Raw genomic sequence first — 14,418 nt, 5'->3', positions numbered from 1 at the left:
GAGAGAGGTCCCTCAAGGCTGGAGAGGCAAGTCGTCCACTCAGGAGCAGAGAGTCAGGGGGCTGGGTGGACATGATGTAGAAGGGGGGCACAGCAGCTGGACACAGAGAGGGCCGTGCCCCAGGCTCCTCACCCTGGTCTCTCGGGCTCATCTGGTCCGGAGGAGGGAAGGATGGGCTGGGTTCAGGCCTGAACTCCTTGTGGCTGCTCGGGACAGTGGGGTCGGGACTGGAAAGGGACCTCTGCACACACAGCCGTGCACACACCTTGGAACTCCTCGTGGGGGTGCAAGCAGGCTGCTCGGGACAGTGGGGTCGGAACTGGAAAGGGACCTCTGCACACACAGCCGTGCACACGCCTTGCACTATCTTCTTAGTTCCTTGTTAAGAGTCTGGTTTTATTTCAACTGAAGAGAGATGGAAACCTGCTTCATCTCCGTTTCCGGCGGGCTGGGGTTGCTGTGGGGAAGGGTCAGTTCTGTTTTGGTGGCCCCACAAGACGGGGCCCCGATGAGCGCCTGTGACAAGCGCATCGGTGGGGTGAGGCGGCAGGATCCAGGGGCAGGTGTTGGAGCCTGGGCGCTTCCGGGGCAACCGGCGCCCACCTGCCGCTTCCAGGGGGACCAGTCGGAGTAGCACTCCCAAAGGGCAGACGCTCCCAGTCCGTGTGCAGCCCCTCACAGCCCAGCGTCCCTGGGGCTCGCCCTAGTGGGAGTGGGTGTGTAGGAAGGGAGGTGAAAGAAGGACCCTGGAGCCTCCTTGGAGCACAGGCACCGAGGGGCTCTGGGGGCCACAGAGCAGTGGGGCCGCCAGGGCCCCGGAATGAGGAAGATCAGGTACCAGGAGGTGGGGGTGGTGAGCGGAGGCCCACCTTGCCCCGCTGGCGAAGAGCCCATGTCCAGCAGGAAACCCTGGTTTTCTCCTTCATCAACTCAGGAAGTGGGCCACCCAGAGGATGGTCGTTAATTAGAAACTGAGCCCCAGACAAATCTGGTTTCAAGACCCCAGAATGGCCAGGACCCAGAACCCCACAAGTGCCCAGGCCATCTTTTTATGAGCCTACAGTTGGGTTGCTGGATAAAACGCAGAATGCCCAGGCAAAGCTGGATTTTAGATCCTCAAGGAGTCGTCATTCAGTGTCAGGATGCCCCGTACAACATTTGGGCTTCTGTGGTGGCTCAGACGGTAAACAATCTGCCTGCAACGTGGGAGACCCAGGTTCAATCCCTGGGTCAAGAAGACCCCCCTGGAGAAGGGAATGGCTTCCATACAGTACTGGGGACATACGTATGCTATAAAAATCACTCATTTCTGCATCTGAAATTCAATTCAGCTGTGCATCTTCTGTGTTTACTTGCTAAATATGGTAGCCCTAGCCTACAGGGTCACCAGCCATCATCATTTTTAAGCTGGAAGAGTCGGATGTGGGCTGGACAGGCTGTTGCTGCAGGCGGCCAGACAATGTGACATCACAGATGGTTAGCAGGGCTGATCCAGGCTCGCTCAGCCCTTCCTAAATGTAGCGATTCTCTTGGCTGCCATTTATAGAAGGATGTCTGATTCAACCAGTTTAGATAGAAGGGCATTCACTGTGCCTTGTAACTGGGAATCCAGATGCAGGGGATCAATGGTGTGTGACACGAAGGACCATCAGCTTGTCCGCTCTGCCCTCCTCTGCGCTGACCCTACCCCGTGGGCTCAGAGCGAGGCGGGGGCAGCAGCCCTAGTATCGGCCCCAGACATGACCAGGCCCCGTCATCATCGCGACTTCTAAGCTGCAGTGGAGGAACAGAGTGAAGGTAAAGGGCTTCCCAGGATCCCACGATGCCCCTGAGCCCTGTGGCCAGTGAAGAGCAGGGCAGTAAGGCCAGAATTGAGTTGGGGTCCACATGTCAGCTGGGGGAAGTTATCTGACATATGTACTCACCTATGAAGCATTACAATAAAAGTGGGAGGGACTCCCCTGGTGGTCCAGTGGTTAAGAGTCTACCTTCCAACGCAGGGGGAGTCGTGGGTTTGAACCCTGTTCGGGGAGCTAAGAGCAACTAGGCCTGAGTGCCCGAGTGCTGAACCCGGGTGCCTCAGCTTTGTGCTGCAACTGGGACCCGATGCAGCCAGAAGGGAATAGATATTTTTTAAAAAGACAATAGAAATGGGAGCAGCAACTACATTTAAAGATTGCCATTGACTAGAGAAGAGCGTAAGAAGCAGGATGCTACCGGGTGGTGCCAACAGCATCCTTACCTTGGTTTCTAAAACGACACAGGACTCCCATAGAATGGACTGAAACATTCAGTCTGCTGCATCCCACTCTGGGGATGTTGCTGACAAACGCACCGCGTTCCAGACTCAGAAGTAGTCTCCGCTTACAGAGGAAAGGAGTGCAGGCGGTTTATGGAAATGCTTTCCTGCTGGGTCGTCTCAGCAAATCAGACGCCACGTGAACTTGGCCCTCATGCACTCTGCTATTTGGTCTCTTTTTTAAGTCCCTTCAGAAAGCAGAAGACTATTTGTCCAAGAACAAAACTACGTGAACAGTGTAGATGCTGTTCAAATGGCAATTAAAAGCGGTTATTTGAAAAATATTCCTGAAGCCTCCACATTTTAACACAGTGAGAGAAAAGACACACTGGCTATTGTGAAAATGTTAGCTGCTCAGTCGGGTCTGACTCTTTACGACCCCGTGGATTGCGGCCCTCCAGGCTCCTCTGTCCATGGAATTCTGTCCAGGCAAGAATACTGGAATGGGTAGCGATTCTCTTCTCCAGGGGATCCTGCTGACCCAGGCATCGAAGCTGAGTCTCCTGCATGTTGGGCAGATATTCTTTACCATCTTAGCCACCAGGGAAGTCCAAAAGATGTTGTACCCCCCAACTTTTTCTTGACTTCTCTAATAATAATAACAAATATATGGAAGACCATGTCAATTTTTGAAATAACAAATCTGAAGTCAAACTTATCAGATTTGATTTCCAATTTTCTATGAAATAAGAGGGCAGAACTAATTTAGAAAGTAAATTCTAAACAAAAACCCTGGTATTTTATTATCTCTTCATAATAACATAATGAACATAAATATATGTTCTTCTCTAACATAAATATCCTTCTAAGAAGCTCACATTTATAGTAGGACATACACGATAAAAGTAAAACCATTATAAGTGTCTTTAGGTACCTTTTCTCCACCAAATCAGTCAGAAACCAGTATTTATCTAGATCTTTGCATTAGATGAGTTATCAAATCGCTTCCAAAAATCTTGAAAATGTATTTAATCTCAATGTACTTTTTTTTAAGATTTTTTTCTTTTGATGTGGACCATTATTTTAAAAGTCTTTAATTTAATTTGTTAAAAATATTGTTTCTGTTGTTTACATTATGTTTCTCTTTTTTGGCCATGAGGCATGTGGGATCTCAACTCCCCAACCAGGGATCTCAACTCCCCAACCCAAACCCATAGCCTCTGCAGTGGAAGGTGAAGTCTTAACCACTGGACCGCCAGCAAAGTCCCTCACGTGTCATCTTTCGATGGTAACATGGCGGGGAGCAGGAAAGAAGCATCCCGGCCTCCCCAGGGCTGGAAGATCACGTCTGCACTTGCTCCGTGTGACCCGGCACCCCAGCCTCACTTGCCCTACGTGCCAGGGGCCTGGGGAAAGGCGTCTTTCCCTGACACTCTACAGCCCCCAGTGAAGAGGAAGTTCAGCTGGGAAGGTAGGAGAGGGAAATGGGTGTTCAGTTGGCAAACAGCAGCGTCCACCGTGTGCCTCAGATGAAGTAAGGGTCCCGAGCGCTCCGATTCCGCGGCTCGTCCGTCCCTGCTCTCAGCGGACGTGGATGGGAGTGTCCTCTCTCTGCACTGCCTTCCAGGTGCTGGCAGGAAGCACAGACTGCCTCAGACAGAACTGGCAGAAGAGTAAATCCTGACTGCCTGGACCGCTCGCTCTCGGCTGGCTCTGGACAAACTGGGAGCTGAAACAGAGCGGAGAGCTCCCTTTCTCCTCCGGTCCCAGCACTAGCAGGCGACGGGTCTCACCGAGGCCTGAACTGGAACTTCTGTCTGTTACTCTCTTCTCCCTTCTCTGGCTCTGGGCTTTAGAAAGCCTCCCCTCTCCCGGGGTCCATGAGCTGAGGGGATTCCTCTTGGAGGAAAGAAGATGGGATCACAAGTCCAGATCTTTTGTGGCCCATGAGGCAGACCTGCCTCCTTCCACCCATTTCCCAGGGGCAGTGACTTAGCAGGAGAGCTTTCCAGGTGGCCCATTTCTATATCACTGTTTAAATAAAAGCTCAGTGGAGAACCCGGGGCCCTTCACCTACTGCTGCTGCCCAGAGCCGGCTTTCCAGGCCTTCGGGAAGCTCCAGGAAAGTCACATCCTGAACACCCAAGCCCTCGGGACTTCCCTGGTGGGCCAGTGGTTAAGAGTCCACTTTTCAGAGACACATGTACCCCAGTGTCCATCACAGCACTGTTTACAATAGCTAGGACATGGAAGCAACCTAGATGTCCATCAGCAGACGAATGGATAAGAAAGCTATGGTACATATACACAATGGAGTATTACTAAGCCATTAAAAAGAATCCATTTGAATCAGTTTTCTAATGAGGTGGATGAAACTGGAGCCTGTTATGCAGAGTGAAGTAAGCCATAAAGAAAAACACCAATACAGTATACTAACGCATATATATATGGAATTTAGAAAGATGGTAACAATGACCCTATATGCAAGACAGCAAAAGGGACACAGATGTAAAGAACAGAATTTTGGACTCTGTGGGAGAAGGCGAGGGTGGGATGATTTGAGAGAATAGCATTGAAACATGTATATTACCATAAGTGAAACAGATTGCCAGTCCAGGTTTGATGCATGAGGCAGGGTGCTCAGGGCTGGTGCACTGGGATGACCCTGAGGGATGAGATGGGGAGGGAGGTGGGAGGGGGTTCAGGATGGGGAACACATGTACACCCATGGCTGATTCATGTCAATGTACGGCAAAAACCACCACAATATTGTAAAGTAATTAGCCTCCAATTAAAATAAATAAATTAATTAAAAAAGAATCTACCTTTCAGTGCAGGATACGTGGGTTCAATCCCTGGTCGGGGAACTAAGATCCCACATGAGGCGAGGCAACTGAGCCCACGCACCTCAACTAGAGAAGACCCAACACAGCCAAAAAATAATTCATTCTTTAAAACTCCATTTATACTAGCACAAAGAAATTAAAAAGAAAAAGAGGACCCACGTCCTTACACGTGCTGATTTTACTTCTGGGAGCTAAGCTTAGGAAAAATCATTCCAGCTGTGGGAAATCTTCGTGCACGAAGATGCTCACTGTGGCATCTGCTGTGAGAGCACGCTGGGGAGACAACCCACGCAGTCAGTGACGGGAGCAGGCAGGGGTGCCCTTCCTGAAACACAGCGCCAACTGTGGCGGTCACAAACACCAGTGCTCATCAGGAAAGAAGCTTCCGTGAACGTGGAGGTGAAAACTACAAGATGCAAACTCAGAGCTAACTTACCATTACAGCCCTCAGTATACACAGAAGGAAGAAACACTTTAAAAATGGTCATCGTGAATAAAGGGTTATACGAATACGGTGGTCAGATTTTAAAAGACTTGTTTCTCATTAGTCTTCAGATGTTTATGGATGCTTCTAGGACTTTTTAATGGAAAAAAATAAATTCATAATTTGGAAAGTGCAGGGAAATTGAAGGCTTTGTGACACACTTTACCTTCTCTACTGTGAGAGATAAGTTCTGAGAACACATAACAATCCAGTAAGCAAGTCTTTTCACTGGTACGGTTTAGGAGGAAGATGGTAGGAAGAGATAGAAGCAGAAAGGTAATGCTTTTCCTGAATTTTACCAAACCTGAGAGGACTCACTTTTTTTTTTTTCCTTAACCAACTCTGAGTAGTTTAGAATTTGAGAAAGCTCTTTCCCTCTACTTAAACTCCTAAATTCCAAAGCCCATTTTTCTGCATAGAGCAGACTATTACAGTGACAGCCTGGATCTGCAGGCCACCGCTGACTTCCTCTGATTCATTTGAACAAGCAAAGCAAAATATTCCCTTTTAAGCCAGCTGCAATTTTATTTTTCAATGGAGAACAGGTTTTACCTGTTTTACCCTTTCTCTTTTCACCAAAACTGCCTCAGCAAAGCTAGCCAATGAGTCTGCAAGCTGTGTTACTTCCACACTTCCCCAGCCTGCCCCAGCCTGCCCCGGCGATCGTGCACAGGAGGGAGGCTGTCCCACCCGTGGATGGAAGTCAGCTCAGCCTGCAGGCATGGGGGCCTTAGTGTTCCGAGTCTCCCCTCGATTCCACTCCCAAGTCAGCCCACAGAGTGACCTTCTCAGCGTGCTGCTCTGATGAATCAGGATCTCGGTTACTTGTTTCCAGAACACCTGCCTGGTTCAGAGATCTGAGCCCAGCCTCCCACTGTCGGGACACAAGAATGGTGAAGCCCCTGCCTTCAAGGGGCTTACAGTCCAGTCAAAAAGGCAGACGGCCGCAATATATTACACACACACAAAACACGCAGCCACGAAGAGGAGGAGCTGGCTGGGGAGCTAAACATGGGCTGGAAAGAGACTCAACCTCAGGGCTTTAGGTTCAGACACAGGAGACAGAGCACAGACCACAAGGGACAGTTTTCAACCCCATTCTGGAGGTCGTGTCCAGGACATTCACAAATTCTCTATATCGAAGCAACTAGAGCAGTGGTTCTTGGAGCGGGCAGGGGAGAAGGCTGGACTCTGAGAATCGGATGAGTGTTATGGCGCACTACCCCAGGAAAGCACACGCCCTAGACGCAAAAATACATGCGCATGATTCCAGAAGATTCAGACTCACCCTTCCAGCACCGTCTATTGGCCTCCAGACAGCACAGGACAATGCCGATGAATGCTGAGCACTTTTTGTATGTTAGGATCTGAATGCATGCTGTGCCTACATTCTTTCCTTCAATCCTGCAACAAAAATAAGACACACGAAGCTTTGTTCAACAGTATACATGAAAAACTGAGGCTCAGAGAAGTTACCCAAATTAGAAGGCCGACTCAAGGGAAGCAGCCAAATCTGTGCTCTTTCAAACAACAACTGGCTGAGCAGATACTGACTGTCACCCACCTCCACGACCACCACTGTTTTACAGAAGACAAAACAGGTCTCGGCAGGGTAACTCCCCCGTCCCAGGCCATGTGGACCGCGAATTCAGAGCTCTTGACAAAGAAGCAGGACGAAGGTCAATGCTCTGAAATCCCAAGTGGGGCGCGCTTGTAGGGAAGCTCTTGAAGCACACAGCATCACATCTGGTTGCCTCCAGAGCAGATGTTTCTCCCTGCTGGGATGCAGAGGGAAAGAAAGCTGCGGGGCACCCTGTCCCATCCCTGTGGCCCTAGAGTGGCCTGCGACACTAGGGAGGCCCCACCCCCAGCCAGAGTGAGCCAGAGGGAGCCGGAGTGGGTGCCCTGTGAGAACCACACCCAGCCTGGACGTGCCGGAGCTCAGGCAGGAGCTCAGTGCCCCGTTTCAAAGGACAGAAAGAAGAGAGCCGGGCAGGGGCGCTCGGATCTGCAGGAGACGCCGGCGCGCCCCATGCGAACCATTCATCAGGGCCCTGCTCAGCAAACCTCCAGGCTCTGCCCGCCACAGGGGAGACCAGCCCCTACTCCAGGGCCAGGGGTGCAAAGACGCTGCGGGGACGTGAGGAAATCATTGCTCCCCGGGACCGTGCCCACACCTGCAGGGTTCCCGCACGGCTGGTGTCTCCAGAGCGTCAACACGCCCTTCTACTGTTGGATAAAGCATTTCCAAAGGCCTCATTTGTAAACAATTCTGAGCCAGTACTTGGATCTCAAAACATTAATTCAGACTGAAAGTGGGATTAACCACCACATTCACCAAGCTCGGTGCCAGGATTTATGCTGTCTTTAGAAGTCAGGTTCACTAGCAGAGGATAAACATCTCCAACCTCAAGGACAGTTGAAAAATACACCTCTGAGAACAAGAGGTTGCTTCCCATCAAAGCCATCGGAGATGCCTGTTTTTATTAATACTTGGGTTACCAATACCATCTCTCACATTAAACTGAAAGGAGTCAGGATACAGCAGTGCTTAAATGACAAGCTCTGATAGCAAAATATCTCTGTCCAGTCTCTGGTTGGTTATGTAACTTTGGCCACATTCCTGCAGGCTCAGCTTTCATTCATAAAATGGAAGTAACACTGATTATTTCAAAAGTGTTGTTGGGAGGATTCAGCACAATTTTGTGTGCCAGATCTGGCACAGGACGAATCCTCAACAAAGCAGGAGCTATTATTATTACTAAAAATTTTGAGAATGGGCATTATGCCATCAGAATGTGCAGGTCAATGCCAGACACTCACATATCTAAGAATAAAGACATTATTGTGCAACTTAGAACACTTTCTCCCCCTAAGTTATATTCTTTTGGTGTATCCATTTTAGCAACAGCCTAGCACTCAACTAACCAGATTTTTTTTCAAGCCAAAGAAAACCTTGTAACTATGATAGGATTATTCCTGAACCTGTTTGTGTATGTGTGTATGTGTGTGTATGTATGAGGGCATTCTGTGACGCTCAGAATTTGCAATTATTTCCAGTGAAAGCAGAAATGAAACAAAATTCTTTCCTGGTAGCAGAAAGGACACTCCGAGACATTCTACCAGCTTTCTTTTTGTCTTGTTTTGATCTCATCAAATACACAGAAAAGAAAATAAGCAAAACAGAACACTTCAAACGTTCCATTGCCGTGAACTCCAACTGTGGGAAAGCCTGGAGTGGAATAGAACGTGGTGCCTCCTCGTCCAGCTCTTCTGGGGAAAATCATTTGGAAGCAGAAATCACACAGCTCCCATGATTCTGCGTCCCCAGCACCCAGCACAGTACCTGCCCAGGGGGAGCCCCAGCACATGACCTGGGGTAGAACCTTATTATTTAATGGCCGTGCTTTAACAAGCAGTGTATCGTTTTTACGTGGAAAAGCCCGGGGAAGCCAGGGCTAGCTTGCTCCTGCCTTCCCCTCCTCCCTGAAGCACTCTCCAACCACAGCAAGGTAGCCAGCAACCGTCTAGGTTTGTCCTACAAGGAAAGCTCGGCAGCATTCCCCTGTAAGATCTCAGTTTGTAGAGACTGGGGGTTCCTGGCTCCTCCTCCTTCGTTCAGAGGGCCTGCTCTTGACAAGATGGACCGTTCTCATCCTGCATGCATCCCTGGGCCTTCAGAAAACAGCCTGGAAAGTAGATGCTTCTGCCGAGGGGAAGTGAGGTTTCTCTGACAGTCGGGCGCTGCTGTGTATCTTGTGTATAGGAAAGGGGCGGCTCTGTGTGGGCCCACCTTATGGTCACTGACCCTCGGTCTGAAAGGCTGAGCGTCTCCTCTGCGAGCACAGCGCCTTTGTCTCTTCTCAGCTTCACTCGTGTTAATCTGTCTCCGGGTCCCTAAGCCCCAAAGCCATTTAGAATTCTAAACCGGCCGGATCTCTGTTCAAAACGAACGTTCAGCATAACCCCCATCATGCCCCCACCCCCCTGCCCTCTCTCTGCTCCAGGTGCCAGCGTCCCCAGACTGGACTGCGGCAGTAGCCTCCCAAGCTGTCTCTCTTGCTCGTCGCCCAAGGCCAGTGCCCACACAGAGGCCCCGGCAGTCCTGTTCACGTGTTAGTGGGGCCCTTCTGCCGCCTGTATGGTGGGCCTGCCCCCATGGAGGTGATGGTGCCTTTGGGGGAGGAGAGGCAGTGATGTTATCCGAGGGCCTGGCTAGCTGTAGGGGACGAGGACATGATGACAAAGGGACCCATGATGAAGGCGATTGGAGAGGGCCAGTGGGAGTGGGTGCTGAGCCTAGGCAGAGCCCCCAGGGTGGACGGGAGGCTGCAGTCTCTCCTCTCACTGGGCCTGCAATCTGGGGACCCCCACCCCCTGAGTGAATCAGGTATCAGAGGCTGAGCCATCTTTATTAAAAGATCACGCAGCGCCGTGATGGGGCATCTCTCCCAGGACCCACAGAGACGGCTGGGCAAGGGAGGCTGATGCCTTCGTGGGCACAGCACTGCTGACCTGGCCCCGATTGGTGGGGGAGGAGGAGGGACGGATGGGCAGGCTGACTGAGCAGGGATGTGGCCCTGCCTGACCAGCCCCCCGCCGCCCGCTTCCTGACTCCCTGCTGCTGGCCCAACAGCCCCAGGAGGTCAGCCGCATGCTGGGCGAGGCCCCGAGAAGGGCAGAGGTTCCGTCCTTCCCCGGAGTCTATCCAGATCTCTGAGTTTGGGGTAAACAGGAGCCACGCCCGACACTCGCCACCAGCTGTGCCTTTCTCCTCAGGCGCCTAGAAGACCCTGCTGCCCACAGGGGGCCTCACTTAGTCCCTAGACCCCCAGTGCAGGTGTGGCGGCACCCAGGCCACCCCAGCCAAGGCACGGTGGGTGATAGACAGCCTGGAGCCCCCAGTGTTCCCAGAGCCCCTGCAGCGTCCCTTCCTGTGGTCAGAAGGGAACCCGGATGACAGAGGCTCAGAGGGAGAGGCCTCCGCTATGGAATCCCACAGCCCACAGCCCAGCGACTGCACAGCGGAGTCTACGATGCCCCCAGCCCCTAGAGGGGCCTCGCCTGCCCCCTCCCTCTGGGAGACAAGGCGCAGACACAGCTTTGCCTCCAGGTCCTGACTCTGGTCCCCAGGCTGCCGACCGGGAGGCAACCCCTCCTTCCTCGTCTCCGCTGGACGCAGACCCCTGTCCAGGCCACAGACCGAGCAAGGGCAGGATTCCCATTCCCTCGGGGGGCCCAGTGGGGAGGATGGGTGCTTCGATCTTACCGGTGGACAGACCAGAAAGTGTGCCATGTAGACCCAGCAATTCCAGAGGTCTGAGCTCTGGGGAGAGGGCCCCAAGTGTTCTGGGAGACAGGCAGGGAAGGCTGGTAGGAAAGTGGTTTGTAGCAGCAAACACAGGGAACCCGAAACACGCCTGACCAGGAGAGCAGAGGGCACTGGGGGACAGAAGAAAACATGCATAACAGTTCAAAGACGAACCCGAAGATGCATGGTGAGGGCATGTGTTTGCAACAAGAGTAGGGAAGCAGACAGGACCGAGACCACCGCCTGGAGCGTGGACACATGTCGGGCAGGGAGAGGGCAGGATCGGGAGGCGCCCACAGCAGCTTGCACGGAGTGGAAACAGAGGGCTGCTAGGCAGGCCCGTGTTCTTCACGCTTTACCATCCCGAAGTCAGGACAGCTTTTAAACTCCTGGCAGCTAGGCGGATGTGTTTGCCTCGCCTTAGAAAGACCTCAGAATCTCTTGACATTGATGCCAGCTTCTCCAAGGTAGAACATTCTGGAAAGGAGAAGACTCATTTCAGTGAAAATCTCACGATCTGCCTAATCACAGTCCAACCTGATTTTCAGAATTGATTTCTTGATCACACTTAGCATCGCCGACTAGAGAGGAGCTGACAACTGACGCCTCGGTGGGGTGATCATACCCCACCTCCCTGGTGTTCGTGCCAGAACTGTTTTGCTTGACTCTCATCATGAGGACACCACCAGATAAATCCAGATCGTGATGCATTTTATGAAGCAACTGGCCAGAGCGCTTCAAAAATGTCAGTATCGTCATCAACAAGGAAAGGCGGGAGATGGTTCTAAACCAAAGGACAGTGAAGCAGCCTAATCACAAACGCAGGGAAGGAAGCTTGGTTCAGCTCTGGGGGAGAAATCTACAAAGGGCCACCGGGAGAGGACCCATCAGGAATGTTTGAATACGGACTGCAATTGGATTACATTGAATTAATGGATTTCTGAGGTGTGATCCAGGCATTAAAGGCACATAGGAAGCAGTTAGTGCTTAGCATATACGTGTAGAGGAGGAGGGAACATCATGATGGCTGCAATTTTCAAATATCTCAACAAAATAAAAAAGGGTTGGGGGGGAGGGGGAAGCAAACGTGACCAGCTGTTAACAAATAAGGAATCTGGGTAAAAAGATATTTCTTGTATTAGCTTTCCAAATTTTTATGTTTGAAATTTCTAAATAAAAAGTTTTTGAAAATCAGTTTCTTCTATATCAGAGCAAAATATAAACCTAAAAGAAAGATTTATAAACCCAAGAAATATTGCGGCGTTTGTAGTATTCTTAAATAGCTCACATAATTTGAAGAATAACAAGCAAAGTGAATGCCACAAACGCACAACATGTTCTCTCTGAAGCTGACAGACGAGGAGAGTGAGGAGGGAGACGCCGATAGGACTCTGATGCCTGATGTCTGAGCGGGAATCCCAGCCTTTCACCTAAAGTCTAGTCTGACTCCCGTTCAAGCACTACAGTTTACTTCCGGCAAGAGTCTGCCGAATGAATACGTTTATAACGCTTTGCAGCTATCAGGATCTTTTTTATTTTGCCAATATATGCTTCCAGTAGAAAACAAAATGACTCAACATTAAAATTTATTTTAAAACTACTTAAGGTCTACAAGGTTGTAAGAAAAACTGTAGAACTGGGCAACCGTTTCTACATTTCAAAAGTACTGAAACTAGTAAGCACTGAAAAACATCCTTCAAAAAATGGTTTCCATGACAGCAAGAGTCGTAATGATTTTATAACAAAATATTTAAACTCAACATTCTCTATTTATTGTGATTTAAAATATGAACTACCATTTCATATGTAATACTTTTATTTGTAAATTCATCTAGGATAACTTTGCTCTAATTATTACTAAGAAGAAATAATATACTCCTTTTTTCTTACTTAAAAATAGAAGAAGGACCTCTGTTTTATCCTTCACACAGTATCACTCTATTGTTATCAGCCCTGGCTAGATCAGGTGAGTAAAGAAATAATAACTGCAAAGAGAGTGGCAAGAGTAAAATAGAGGAATAAAAATACAGACAAAGGAGTAACAGACTCAAACCAATGTTATAAGCACATTGATATACATTTTAAAATCAAGTACCAATTAGCTTTATCCTCTTTGAAATTCTGCATGTTTTATCTCCTCAACCCAATTGAAACAACCAAGAGTACTTGATAATATTAGTCTTGTGAGCACCTAAATTAAATTTGCAATCAACATTTAACTTTGGGGGAAATCAAATTTATTAAATTCATAAGTTCTTTTTCATTTAATCATTGTGTGACTGGTGTCTGAATATTAAGATGGAGGTTGATTGTTTGAAGATTAATACATTGGACATTCAACAAAATAAAAACAGCATTGGGTATGTCTCTCTGTGCACAAAACACCCAAGGAAATTTCAAGTTCCACCGAGATTCACCACATTCCAGGATGTGATGCCTGGACTGCACGTAAGAGGCTGGTCTAGGCCTAGGAGGGTACCTGGCGTGGGAACCCTGCCCAGGAGGCACACTCGACACTGAGCAGGGACTGGCCAAGGCACTCAGTCCTCCCCCAGAGTCTGAGACAGAGTCGACTGTCCATGTGGAAAAGCAGACAGCAGCAGCAGAGCAGAGAGATGCTCTGCAAGACCAGGGAAGCCCCTGCAGTGAGCACCCCACCTTCTTGCCGGGCAGCAGCAAGGAGGCTGGTCCCCCTGCTGCTGGTAGGTTCCCAGCTCTGCTGGGTCCAGGGCTCCACCACCTCCCCGGGGAGTTCCTATGGGCTCCACTCCCCCGGTTACCCCCGCAGTGCTGAGCAGGTTCATGACACCCGGTGGGGTCAAGTCGAACTCAGCCTCCAAGCCAAGCAGGAAACACGCAGGGAGCATCTGTCATCGCCGCCGGTGCTGGTCTCGGTGCTGAGGGTGAACAGAATGCGCCCCATTCAATCTCAAGACACTTGTAGTTTAGCAATTAAAATACAACATCCAAGGGCTTCCCGGGTGGTCCAGGGTTAAGAACCCACCTTGCAATGCAGGGGACTCAGGTTTGATCCCTGCTTGGGGGAGTAAGATCCCACATACTGTGAGGCAACTAAGCCCAAGCCCCACAACTAGAGAGACCTTGGGCCACAATGCAGGTCTCGTGTGCTGCATAAGACCCAATGCAGACAAATAAATAAGACATACATAAATATTTTAGATGTATGTATAAATGTAACATCCAAAAGGCACCAAGAGCATCTATGAACTAAGTGCACAGACGCCGCCTAGAAGGGAATGATGGAGGCCTTGGAAGCCTGAGTAGGAGGAATTAAGGATTAGAAAAGTCTCCAACAGGAATGGGACATTTGGGTTGGCCTTGAAAAGAACAGTAAGGTATTTTACCAAGATGCAAAAACTGGGAAAGGGATGCAAACCAAGAGCACAGGGCAGTGTAGTCTAGGGCACCAGGGGACAGGCTGTTCAGTTGCCCGCTTTTAACACCTAACCTCACAACTTACTACCTGTGTGACTTGAAGCAAGCTACTCGCCATCACTTGTTCAGTTCAGTTCAGTCA

At 49.9% G+C, this 14,418-nt stretch overlaps 1 long non-coding RNA gene across 20 annotated transcripts in view; it reads right to left on the bottom strand.

Moving 5' to 3' along the window:
- The window catches only part of LOC147347826 (uncharacterized), a 45,482-nt gene that overhangs the window by 22,447 nt on the left and 8,617 nt on the right, over positions 1-14,418 (bottom strand). For 11 of the 20 annotated variants that reach the window (XR_015152592.1, XR_015152584.1, XR_015152601.1 and 8 more), the window contains 3 exons: positions 11,055-11,357; positions 7,134-7,347; positions 6,858-6,973 (listed from right to left, as the gene is read on the bottom strand). This is a non-coding gene — a long non-coding RNA (uncharacterized LOC147347826). The remainder of the gene's footprint in view (positions 1-6,857; positions 6,974-7,133; positions 7,348-11,054; positions 11,358-14,418) is intronic. The other 9 variants (XR_015152598.1, XR_015152599.1, XR_015152587.1 and 6 more) reach the window with 2 other exon arrangements.

Source organism: Bos grunniens, chromosome 23, assembly GCF_055505025.1.
Source record: "Bos grunniens cultivar Pamir isolate PY7600 chromosome 23, Bosgru_T2T1.0, whole genome shotgun sequence".
In the NCBI taxonomy this organism is placed as follows: Eukaryota; Metazoa; Chordata; class Mammalia; order Artiodactyla; family Bovidae; genus Bos; species Bos grunniens.
This window is presented reverse-complemented; position numbering and strand designations above follow the sequence as displayed.